We start from the raw sequence: 14,359 nt of genomic DNA on the forward strand, positions 1-14,359 counted from the left end.
TTAATATGAGAAATAAGAGTAACGTGGGACATTTTCAGACAGGCGAACCCAAGCTGCTGTGAATGGATTTTATCAAAAGGAAATTCCATAGTGTATAATATAAGTAAAATGGCATTGGTTTCAAAAAGGTCTAAAATATTAGTTGATGAATAAGGATAACATAAGTACATGGGTGCCCGGGTGGCTCAGTCGGTTAAGCATCCGACTTCGGCTCAGGTCATGATCTCATGGCCCATGAGTTCGAGTCCCGTGTCGGGCTCTGTGTTGACAGCTCAGAGCCCGGAGCCTGCTTGGGATTATGTGTCTCCCTCTCTCTCTGCCCCTCTCCTGTTCATGTTCTGTCTCTGTCTCAAAAATAAATAAACATTAAAAAAAAACTTTTTAAAGGATAATGTAAGTACATAGACATCCAATTAATTGAATAAATGATAATAATGTCTTGAGAGTTTATAAGTCATAATAGAAATAATTTATACCAATCAAATTTTATAAACTAGAGGAAAGCTGATTAAATTGTTCCAACATTCCTAAAGTGTCTAGAAGGATAGAATTTTTATAAACTTTAGAGTTCTGTATATTAAATTGTTTAAAATTTCTATAGTAACCACTAAAATAAAATGAGTAAATGGAGAAAAATGGTCTAAGGAAAAAAAAAAACTTAAGTAATCAATCAATCAAAACAAAACAAAATGAGGGTAAGGAAGGGGAAAATAAAAGAGATGAGTCAAGTAACTAATGATATTAAATAATCAGAATGACAAATACCAGATTGAAAAATTTCGAAGCTACAATATTAATATACCACAGAGGATATGAAACAGTAAGACTACTTACCAATTAACATATATTTGTGAGTATACATTGGTGTAACCACTTTGGAAACAATTTAGCATTAACTTATAAAATTGAATATGTAGAGAGCTTTTAAATAAACACGTCAAACCTAGGTTTATACTAGAATAGCCTTATATATATGCATCCCAAAACATATGTAATAATTGCACTGTTTGGTGGAAACATCCTGGATATAACCATCAAGGGTATAATCGATTGGGGTGCCTGGGTGGATCAGTTGGTTAAGTGACTGACTTCAGCTCAGGTCATGATCTCGTGGTTCATGAGTTCAAGCCCCACATCGGGGTCTGTGCTGACAGCTCAGAGCCTGAAGTTTGCTTCAGAATCCCTGTTTCCCTCTCTCCCTGCCCCCCCCCCATCACTCTCTGTCTCTGTCTCTCAAAAAATGAACAAACGTTAAAAAATTTAAAAAGGAGTGTCATCGATGAATAAGGGGCTATAGAGTTAATCAAAATAATTCCATATCTGTAAAAATGAATTAATCAATGTTGCATTCAGCTACATGGATGAACATTAGAAAGAGCATTGAGAGAAGGCAAATGATTCTGTTTCTATGAAGTCCCCCAAACTTGTAAAATTATGTACTCTCTAGGGATACAAATCTAATTACGAAAATTCAAAAAATAAATACAAATTATAAACCAAAAATTCAGTTAATGCTTAATGCTAAAGTGGAAAGAGACTGGGATGGCAGATGTGAGGTGATTTCAGTGTTGCTTTTCTTTCTTCTTTGACATGGATCGTTATATTTTTATCTTTAAAGTTTACTTCTACTTTATTAATATTTGTATATCTAATAATGAAGGAAATAAAGTAGAAATTCCTGTATAAAATAGAAGTTAGATGTGAGGTTTATGCTTTTAGGGCAAAGTCTTTCTTAGTAGACTCTGGGCCCCTGTTCATCCAGCCTCTCCCCAAAATGTTGTGAACATTTTTATATTAATCTTATTTCCAACCTGTGTTTGTCAGCCTTTTTTTTTCTCTGTTATGTCATTGTATCTGTTATCCATTTAAGCATCTGTGTATTTATTGATAGTGACAGATATTCTAAGAACTCTCAAGCATGTGATGAAATGCATTTTTATTTTTGGAAATATATAAATATATATTAACAAAAGACTGATATTTTCCCCATGTGATACCACTGTTCTTACATGTTTTGATTTTCTCTATGAAGTTTTGATTTGGTGCTGAATATGGAATTAAAACTCAAAAACTGTCCATTGGCTTTCTTTTCTTCTTTCTTTCTTTCTTTCTTTCTTTCTTTCTTTCTTTCTTTCTCTTTCTTTTCTTTCTTTCTTTCTTTTTTCTTTCTTTCTCTCTTTCTTTCTCTCTTTCTTTCTTTCTTTCTTTCTTTCTTTCTCTCTTCTTTATTTCTTTTTTTTTTTTCAGAAAACTTTTTATCCCTTTGCTATAAATTTTGAGGTTTGGAGACTCAGGACTCCGCATGCACTAAAATTGTGGTTTAAACTTCAAAGTTTTGTTTAGAGATTTTTTTAATGTATGTTGTGGCTATTCAATACATCCCACATCTTTCAACTTTTGTCTTGCAAAATGAAAGATTATCATTGTATACTGTATCATCTAGCATTTGGTCTATTCATTTATCTTTATTCTCTTCTGACAGGCAAAAAAAAAAAAAAAAACAGAAACAAAAATTAAAAAAAAAAGAGCTTTAGGTTTATACTATCTTTTGGGCATGTAAAGAAGTTGAAGGGAAACTAGAAAACATCCAAAACTGTACCCTTAGGTCAATGTGAAACAAGTATAAAATGATTAATAACTGAATAGAGCTGTTTTTAAAGCCAGACACTCTTTTGTTTTGTTGGCCTTTAGTCCAAACAAAAATAAAACATTCCAACAGAATGTAATCTATACACTCTGGATGCCAATGTTTTGTTGGCAGAGTTGTTTCTTTTCATGTTTTGACTATTTTATAAAATCTCCAAGTAAGTGTTAAATCTTGGTTTTATATCTTTATATACAAAGGCCCTCTGTACCTCATAAGAGGCTTTAAAATCCATTTGATGAAAATACTGTGGCAGATACTCATGTATTACAGTGCTACGGTTGATTGGTCTCCATCAAAATATTAAGGAAGACACTTCTGCTTACAATAAAACAGGACTGATAGAAGCTGAGTATTAACCTAAATTTATCGCAATCTTGGAACGCTGAGAGAATCCACATGACAGAAAACTAACGTCTCAAATGCTTGTCTAAGAATTATGTTGCCAAAGAGAAGAGCACAGTCCAGTGCGACAAAGACTTAAGGAAGATCAATGATGGAAGAGAGGAGAAAACACATTCAACAAATGGAAAAACTTAAAGAAAATACTTAATGTTAACTATCTGAACAAGTTTTCAGTCAGAAAGACAAAGGAATTACCTCCCTAAAATAATAAATGCAGATTATGACACAAGAACAAAAAGTATAATAAAAGAAAAGATATTAAGATAAATCATAAAGAGTTCTTGAAAATATGGTATGACTATTAAGATAACTTAAAAATATGGATATCATTATGGATATCATTAATGACAGAATTAGTGACCACATAAATGATCAGCCCGAGGAATTCTCCCAGAATGCACTGCAAAAACATGTACAGATAAAAATGAGAGACATACAACAAGTCAGAGTCCCAACATTTATCTAACAGGATTTTCACAGGGAAAATAAAACATATGGGGGAAAGATTGATAATTAAGAATTTTGTAGAACTAAAATATCCAAGGCTTACATATGAAAAAAGTCAGTGAGTGTTAAATAAAAATGTCAGAAATGGGGAAAAAAGAAAAAAAATACATTGACATACTATACTGTATCTTAAAAACATTGAGACTAACAATAAAATTCTAATAGCTATAAGAGTTAAAGGCAGATTATCAACAATGTAATGAAAATGAGACATCATTTTCATCAGCAATATTTGATATAAGGAATAATGAGAAAAGAGTTTCAAAGTGCCACATAAAAATTCTTTACACATAATACTCCATATCTACATAAATTATCACTCAAGAACAAAGAGGTAATATGGACATTTTTAGACTAATAAAAATAAGAATATTTATGGATAAATCATCTTTTAAAGACCTATTTGACAAAAGCTATTATGGCAAAAAGAAAAATAAAACAAAATAGAGTAAATGTGAAAATAATCGACATTTTAATTCTAAATTAAATAATATATTACATATATCAATTATACATGTATAGATTTATAATTGATATCAATATATATTGATGGATGACAGAAAGATATAAAATTATTCATTCAGTCTGTTGACTTTCTAAGAGAAAGGATACAAAATCTGATTAATTCCAGAATATTTTAAGAAATAAAAGCTTGTATGTATTAAAAATATGAGCAATTCCTGGATGAATAGATATGGGACCTAGAATTTTCTAATCAAGTAAAAATCTTAGGGAAAAAGACAAAAAAAAACCCACCAAATATGGTAAATATACATTTTTTATGGAAAGCTACCAAAATATAATTATTCATTCAAGAAGTGGTGAGGACTGGTATCCTTTTGTAACTTAAAACAATCCTGATCACAAGCAGAGAATAATTCTATTTAAAAAAAAAAAAACTAGAGACTGTTAGTCTCTAAAGAATATGAGTGTAGTTACAAAGAACAAGTTTCTCTATATTATTTTACCAATTCACGATTGAGGGAAATGCTACACTCTATTGAATGTTTAACAAGATACTCATTTTTTTCCACTTGACAAATTAAAAACAAAAAAGCTAAAAACAACCTTAAATATGGTCATTACTATCCACAGCAGGAGCATTATAGGTTTTTTAAAACAAATACTTAGAAATTAATAGCTGGAAGCTAGAAATTTAAAAATTGTTCTTTATTTGTAAACCAGAACTAATGTTGTGAAAAACTACGTGCATACCACCAGTGTGCTTACTTATAAGAATATTACCCGTGATTTGTGCATACCTAAAACCCCAAGGTACAAATTTTCAGTATGAAAAATGGAAATCCCTCAGCCTGAGTAAACACAACCCATTGAACTACAGTTCCTCAGGACATGGAGAACTTCACAGAATGAACCGATCTGTCTTAAAACCTACGATATCTGAAATAATGCCTTGAACTTGGCATTTCTTATTCTCCTATGGTTAGTTAAGCTAACTGAACCACCGCAGAGCCATTTTAATCTTAGTGTTTCTCCTAAGAGTGACATCATCATTGGTTATTTTCGTAATTCTCATTTTCTGCCATATTATGTGAAAAGTATATTCTAAATTGCAAAACTTTATATATCAAATCTAATGGTAGATAATCATTTGGGGGATATAATTCCTTTCATTCCTGCCAACACAATTTTTAACAACTTTATTCAGATAGAATTCACATAACATACAACTAACTCATCCATTAAAGTGTACAATTCACTGGATTTAGTACATTCACAGAGCTGTGCATCGGTTACTATGATCAGTGTAAAACATTTTCTTTACCCTCCCTAAAAACTCCACCTCTGCTTAGCTATCACTCGACCCTCAACCCCCACCTCTTCCTCACTTCTAGGCAATCACTAACCTATTTTCTGTCTCTATGTATTTTTCTATCTTGGACATTTCATATAAACAGAATTACACAATACGTGGTTCTTTTTGACTGGCTTTTTCAGGAAGAGTAGTATTTTTAAGGTTCATCCATGTTGTAGCATGTATTACTACTTCATTTCTTTTTGTTGCCAAATAATATTCCATTGGATAGATATACCACATTATATTTACCCTTGCCTTTGTTGATGGATACTTGGCCTGTTTCCACCTTTTGTCTATTATGAGTCATTCTGCTGTCAATATCCATGTGTGAGTTTTGCTGAAACATGTTTTGATTTCTCTTGGGCATGTATATGCCTAGCAGTGAAATTTGGGTCATACAGTTTAACCATTTGAAGAACTGGCAGAATGAGTTCTCACATGGCTGACGCATTTTACATTCCCTTTGGTAGTGTATGAGATCCAATTTCTTTGCATCTTTGCCGACACGTATAATTATCAGTCTTTTGGATTATAGCTTTCAAAAGTATTGAAGTATTTGTCATTGTGGTTTGGATTTGCATTTCTTTGATGCCTAATGATGTTGAATATCTTTTCACATGTTTTTTAACCATTTGTGTATCTTCTTTAGAAAAATATCTAATTCAGATATTTTGTCCACTTTTAATTGAATTATTTCCTTTTTAGTTATTGAGTTTTAATATGTCTTTATATATCCTAGATATAGGCATAAGCATTTATATGCTATCCCCAATTTCTCAAATCTCAAGAACTCATTTGAAAGTGAATCTTGGGTTTACTTTTTTGACAACAGGCACAAACTTCTCCATAATCCGCATCCTGACACACATATTTTAATGAATACATATTGACTTATTCATCCTTCCCAGAATATATTGTGAAATTATTTAAGTCACTGTTGTAACTTGTTTCATCTTCAACAACAGCTTCTCTTTCCTTTATCCATACGTGGTTGCCTTAGTGTTAATTAGTAATGCTTTTTTAGGTAGAAGTTGCAACAGAATCAATATTTCATAATGAATTTATAGAATGTGGTCACTTTTGTTTTTCCAAACTAAACGACAATAATTTTTAGTAATCTATCTTAATTGTAGTTCTTCATCACTGAAATTCACCAAAGCTCTGTATTGTGTTCACTGCATTATATGGCATTATATATTTAGAAATACCTCTTTTATTTTAATTCAGAGTAGTATTCTTAAACATTTTGGTTATCTTTTCATTATGGGTATTGTCTATCTTTGGTACTCTATACTCCTTAGCTACTGGCCTAAATCCATTTGTTCACCTCTCTTTGATATCTTTATGTTAATTTTATAATTTCCAGCTTGTATGTTTCTAACTGAGAGAGATGGTTTTTCCCAACTTGTTAAACATTCCAATCACCTGTTAACTAGCTCAGGCCTCCGTCTTCACGTTCATCATTCTCCTAGTATCTTAATTGATCCAAATTAAACTGAGATGTACACTTTGCATTTCCAATGACTGCAGCCATGTAGTTTCAGAGTATTAGACTATGTCTTCCCTTTTAAAGTGTAATTCTTCCTTTGCACAATGGACTCCTCTGGGAAATATCATTTTAAATGATGTACTTTTAAGAGTATTTTGTTTCTCAGTAATTAAAACAGAAATATATGTATTTTTTCTTTTCATAATATAACAAAACTATAAATATTTATTAAGGATTTAGGTTCTTTTAACTGTACCTGGATTCCATAAGAGACACAAAAGTTTTGGTCAGCCACAGCACAAAAGTCAGTGTTGAAGAAAGAAGAAAGAAAGAAAAGGAGAAAGAGCCTTAAGAAAGATTCATCTAGTCCTTAAAAATAGTTTAGATGTTAACATTCTAAGCCATCATACTAACTATAGTACTCTGTTCTTTTGTTTTGTTTTGTTTATTTATTTATTTTGAGAGACACAGAGAGAGCATGAGCAGGGGAAGGGTAGAGAGAGAATAAATCCCAAGCAAGCTCTGCGCTCTCAGCCTAAACCCCGACCTAGGGGTTGAACTCAATGAAATTGTGAGATCATGGCCTGAACCGAAATCAAGAGTCAGGCACTTAGGAGTGCCTGGGTGGCTCAGTCAGTTAAGCCTCTGACTCTTGGTTTTGGTTCAGAGCTGACTGACTGAGCCACTCAGGCACCCCTTTAATTTGTTTTTAAATATGATTTGTTATATTTTGAATTTTTACATATGCATAAAATATAATATATATATACACACAATTCACATATTCAATATAATATGTAGTCTGCAGAAGCTATGTTTGGCTTGCTGTTTTATACTGAGGGTTCAGATTTTGTTATAAAGTTCCTTAAAAATATATGAAAAATTAATAAATAGGAGAAAGAAATCATTGGGGGCTTGAATAGTCAGAAAAAAAAATTCAGGGATAGTCAGAAAAAAAAATTCAGGGATGGTGAGGATTAGGAAGAACCTAGATAGATGTTGAAACTTAAAGAGCTGGAGAAAAAAGTGGAGCTGGAAGATATTCCAGAGTGAGTGACAAATGAATGAAAAGAGAGCACCAAAGCCTATGGAAAACCTCACGTGATAATGGGACCACTGTCAAGACTAGAGCAATGGTTGTGAGTGGGAAATTAAGTTAGATATATTACATGAAATTGAATTATGAAAGGGTCTTAAAATCAGGTAATTTAGACCCCTGTAGTAGGATAAGGGAGTCATTGAAGATTTTTTTTCCCTGGGGAGGAGCACGATAAAAGCAGTAATTTACAGAAATACTACTTACAACATGTCTGATAGCTTTTTGTCCTGAAGGGATGTGCAGAGTGAATTGGAAGATTTTTCAGTCTGAGAGATAATTCAAAGCTAAATGTTGTTCTTAGATTTGAAAGTTTCACTTAGCCCAGATTTTCTGGAAAAAAAAAATATATATATAAATATACCCTAAACTATTCACTATTTCACACTTGTTCTTATTTATATCTTGCAGTTTTATTTTATCCGAAGGACAAAATAATGCATATCTTTTTTTAAGTTAGCAATATATAAGTAAGTAGAAGCTAAAAATAAATGGAAATGGAATACATTTTGGTTGCTTTCTAAGAACATGCTGTCACATCCAAACATAAATCCGTGAAACACTGGACAACACGTGTAATCAAGGGACTTTACAATAATATATGGGAAACATCTAAAAAAATTAGGATTATTTTGTGAGTAAAAGAATATGCATTCGATGAGTTACAGATGGCTCTATGGTTTGCATTACCTGCTGGGAATTTGGAAAGAAAACAAAATCTGGAAAAAGAACTGATAAAGGGTTGCGTTTTAGGGTTTCGTGTGACCATGAAACATACAAGAGAACATATCCAAGAAGCAATTCCAAGTTATCAGAGACACATTCTAGTGAAACCCTTGGGAGTCATCAGCAGAGTGAAAAAGGGAGTGTGTAGAAACATTAAAATAGATCAGATCTTCAAAAGAGAAGAGCCATTTAACAGAAAGCACAGGTGGTTATGATATATTACTATATTACATTGCATAACACTGATAATGACTGTGCAAGAATAAGTGATACATATTTTACTTCACAAACAAATAAAAAGCTTTTAGAGAATGTTCATGGCATGTCCAAACTAACACTTTAAATAATAGTGGCACAATGAGGGTGCATTGAAAGAGACCCCCCCCCCCAGTTACTACTAGTTGGAATGTAAACTCCAATATACCTTCTGTTGGAAGTTTAACAATAAATATCATGGGTCTCATAAATTTTCATATCTTTTAACACAGTAATAACATTCTGTTAATTTTCCCAAGAATTGAACACACACACACACACATTTATTTGTACCAATATTCATTGTAGCATTATTTATAAGACTAAATCATAAAAGTAGTATAAAGGTTCAAAAATATCAGATAAATTTATGCATGCTACCTCACATCTATGTAATAGAGTAATATGCAGCCTTTACAATCATGTTTAATAAATATGAGAACATAGAAATGAGAACATATTATAAAATGAAAGGCAATATTAAGAGAAAATAAACTGTTTTGCCAAAGTGCCATTTCAAGACAAGTGAAAGGTTTATAGACTACTTGTTGTTAATTTAAAAAATTGCTTTATTACATCTCATAGCAAACATTTTTAAAATTACTGTAGCTTAGATTACTTTATTCAGTACATAAAAGTCAATGAGAAAATGGCACCATATTCTAACTACTCTCAGGGTGTTAAAAACTGGAAATATTTTTTTTTTCAAATAGCTCCTCAGGGGCTCTTTTCTAAATGTGCAATTTGTTCAGTGTTTGAGAGTTCGCTAATTTCATGTATCAATTTGTGACATAAGACTTCTAGAAAAATGCGGATGCGGGAACAAAGGGTCAAAGAAATATAATCCCTTGCCCCGAATCACATGGGGATTTAGTAGTAGATGTAGCTGACTCTTGAATTATCATCCACTTTTGAATCTTAGGTATTAAGAACATATTATTTTTAATAATATGTTTATTTTGCATAAATGGTTATTATTCATTACCAATGGAAACATTATGTATAATGAACCTAATTTTATTAAAAATGTCCCAAATAACAATAGGATATCTGAATGTACTATTACATAAAAAAGCATGTTGATCGACAGAAATATCTCCTTGCTTCATTAAAGGTGGAAAAAATGTCCAAAATATATGCACATACTACCAACCTCCATGTCTTTAAGTAGCACTATCCACCGAATTTTTAAACATCAAATCTAGGGGTTGTCCATCATCTCTCCCTTTTGTCTGGTCCCTATAGCCAGCTGATCAGTAATTTCTTCCCAAAACTCATATTAAGCTAGTCCATTTTTAACCTTTACCATTACTACAAATGAAATAACCTTCTTTTTTGTTTCTGAACTATTAAGATCAATTTCTAACACCCTTTTATTTATTCTGGCCTCTGATCATCTCTTTTCAGCTAACATGGTCTTTTAAAGCATAAATCAGATTCTGGAACTCCTTTTTTAAAGATCCTCCCATGACCCCCATCACATATCCAGACATATTACCCTGGTTTATGCTCAAATGTATTACTCTGTTTTGTAAAGAAAGGCTTCATTGGTCTTTCCCCCCTCTGTGTGTCTAACTTCAATTCTCTGTCTCACTTTGCTCCACCCATACTTAATTTCTCTCTGCCCTTTATTTTGCCAAAGTAGGTTCTGCCTCATGGCCTGCACTGATTATGAACATGGAAGATCTTCCCCTTGATCTTCACAAGGCTGACTCCTCTGTCTACTTCCTGTTAGGGAAACTCTATTTTTTTTTTTCGTTTTATTTATTTATTTTTGAGAGAGATAGAGATCACAAGTGGGTGAAGGACAGAGGAAGGGAGAGAGAGAGAATCCCAAGCAGGCTCTGATCAAGCCCCACGTGGGACTTGATCCCATGAACTGTGAAATCATGAACTGAGCTGAAACCAAGAGTTGGATGCTCAACTGCTTGAACTATTCAGACACCCCAGGGAAAGCTCTCTTAAATGTCACCTTTTTAAAGTCTGCTTTCCTTACCCACCCAATCTATAATAATTTCCCATTCACTCCCCATAACCTCATTTAACATTATTATGATCTTTTGGTGCCTTTTTATGTATTAGGCATTTATTATCTGTCTCTCCTAACTGGGAGTTCTTTTATAAGGACCTGTCTGCCTTCTTCACTATTGTGTGTTCAACCATAGATTATACCTCTGAAGCAATTTAACATATACTCTTGTGATAATCAGAGTCCTCTGAAAAGCAGGACCATCAGGAGAAAAGGGAAAGAAGGAAGGAAGAAACAAAAGAAGGAAGGAAGGGAGGAAGGGAGGAAGGAAGGGACAGACAGAAAGAAGGAAGGATGTAGGGAGGGAGGGAGAGAGGAGAAAGAAAGGGAGATAGGTTGGGGAGAAATATCCTAGCTGCAGTACACTTCTAAAGAACATTCAGGAAGGCCATTGGAAAGTCCTTGAGCCAAAGATGCCCAACAGAGGGGTCATGATTCCCAGGAACTGGCCTGCCTTAGCATTTCTGCCATGCTTAATCATCAGCTTAGAGCTGCCAGAGGCAAGTGCAACCTCAGCACCAATGAGATGATGAATTTAAGAGCACAGGTGCTGGGCTGCCTGGGGAATTTTCTCCCTGAAGCTGGAAATCTGAAAAGTGCATTCTCATGGCCACTACAGAGGTATAAGGGCTAAAAGTCTTTATTCTTTCATACAGATGATTCCATATAATACATATGTGCATGGTGGAGTGGGGTGGGTGAAGGGGATATATATTCACCTACACGCATGTGTATGCACACACACATTAATACAAATATAACTTTTTAGAAAAATTATTCAACAAATATAATGAAACAAATAGAATGTAATGACTAAAAGCATGTTAAAATGGTTATATTGGAATTGGCAGTAATCTTTATTTCCTACTCTCTTTTGCCCTCTAATTGTAACCTCCTTTTCAAAAAATATGTATTCTCCCATTACAAAGAGGAAAAGACTAATTAAATGAATAAGAAACAACATGATAAGTAAAGAAATATAAGAAGTAAGTCATTTTTTCTCCATCCATATAAATTTTTTTCACCCCCATATAAAATTCCAGGACCTTGAACTTAGGAAGCTCCTAAAAAATCCAGATAATATGTAACATTTTTTATTTAGATATTGAAAAAAAGAAGTTTAGCTGAATTTTGTCCATGGAATAGGAAAAAGTTAATGGTAAATAAAACAAATAAGTAAATATAAAGCACTGTGTTCTATCCTTCAAGAAAGGGTGATTAGAATCCTGAGAAAGGAGTACAGTAGATGAACATATGAGAATGGAAGGGAAAATAAGATAAAAACAGAGAGAGAAACAGACCATAAGAGACTCTTAAATACAGAGAACAAACTGAGGGTTGTTGGAGGGGAGGTATGTGGGGGGATGGGCTAAAGGGGTGAACGGCATTAAGGAAGACACTTGTTGGGATGAACATGGATGTTATGTGTAAGCAACGAATCAGTGGGTTTTACTCCTGAAACCAATACAACACTGTATGTTAACTAACTGGAATTTAAAGACATTAAATAGGGGGAAAAATAAAAGAATCCGGAGAAAGGAGTACAAAGATTAATGTCAATGACAATAAAATTAAAAGGCAATATGCTTACCTGGCTCTTAATACCTATGAGTATTGTCTTCACTATATCAATTACAACTTTTCATAATTAGGATTGCCAAATTTGGTGCATAAAATATAATAAAATATACTGTGTTTGTTTGTGAGGGCTGGTTGCCAAAACAAAAAAGTACCACAACAAAATTTATTTGCTCACAGTTCTAGAGTTACGTGTCTACCACCAGGTCATGAGGGCTGGAGTTCTTCGAAGGCCCTTTCTCCCTGGCTTGTAGTGTGTGTCTTCTTGTGTTTTCACCCGGTCTTCTTTCTGGACATGTCTATGTCTCAGTTTCCTGTTATAAAAACACCGGTCTTATTGGCCCAACCTAATGACCTCATTTTCACTTCATAACTTAAAAAAAAATTATTAATCTTTATTTGTGAGAGAGACAGAGTGCTAGTGGGGGAAGAACAGAGAGAGAGAGAAAGAGAGAGAGAGAATGTAAAGCAGGCTCCACGCTCTGAGCTGTCAGCACAAAGCCCAATGTGGGACTGGAACTCACAAACAGCAAGTTCGTGACCTGAGCCAAAGTCAGAGGCTTAACTGACTGAGCCATCCAGGCATCCAGAATTACCTTTTTAAAGACCCTATCTCCAAATACGGTCTCATTAAGAGGTACTGGATGTTAGGACTTTAATATATGAATTTTGAGGGTACCCAATTCAACCCATAATATAGACTAAGCAATTACCCATTGTATATCTGAAATTCAAATTTAATTGGGTGTATGGTATTTTTTCAGGAAATCCTATTGAAATGCCAAAGTTGTTCATCTAACTTATAGTTTCATAAATTTTCATGTATGTTTGTATAATTTTAGGATGTATTTTTCTCATAGGTGCTTTTAAAAGCCATAGAAAAATTACTTTATTTGAAATATATATTTTATTTATATTGGTAACAAGAGATTCTTTTGATCTAAAAATGAATGCCTACTAATTTGACAGCAAATACTTAAGCGGGTATCTTTTTCTTCTTTAAAGGTTAATCACATGTAAACTAGATCAAATAATACCACACTTAATTCACCTTTTGCATGCTCTTCCATTGATTAAAACAAGAGACTCTCTTGGAATACTTTAATATCTAATCACCAAAGAATCCAGTCTAATGGTGTTAGCATCACCTACTTTAATTATCTGAGTTTGTAAAATTGAAAAGCTTTGGTATTATATTTAAATAATAGTCTGAACAAAACAAAATTTCTGCTAAAAATACTTTTTCTATATTTAGTAAATTAACAGCTCTGAGTTTTCTTCACAATTCTGGTTTGCCTGCCTAATCTCAGCTAAGGTTTACTTATACTTAGGCATAAAATATAATTCTGGAGGCAAGAAATATTAACTTCATCTGAGCTGCAGATTACTTTTTTACCCTGACCTATTTTCTTAAAAATAAATTTCTTAAAAATAAAAAATAAAAAAATATAATTTATTTTATATTTTAAATACTCATGTATTGCCAATAATGTTGATATTAGCATACTAGGATTTTGTAGTCACTACACCAAGAGTTAATATCACTGTATTTTGCCTTCATTCCAGATATATTATTAATTAAAAATGTTTACAGGCAATCAAATAGCAGTTATAAAAAATGGAATCAAAACAATTGTGAAAAACACATATTAAAAAAATAAAAAGAACTGTGTGTGATAAACAGTTCATCAAACCTTAATTTTTAGCAGCAATAAAAGGAGCACCGGGGTTGGAAGGAGAGTGTGGAGTTCTCTTCTCAACATTGACACTTACTAGCAACCTTGGGCAAAGACTTAGACCCTCTTATATAT

This window comes from Lynx canadensis, chromosome B1 (genome assembly GCF_007474595.2).
Source record: "Lynx canadensis isolate LIC74 chromosome B1, mLynCan4.pri.v2, whole genome shotgun sequence".
Classification (NCBI taxonomy): Eukaryota; Metazoa; Chordata; class Mammalia; order Carnivora; family Felidae; genus Lynx; species Lynx canadensis.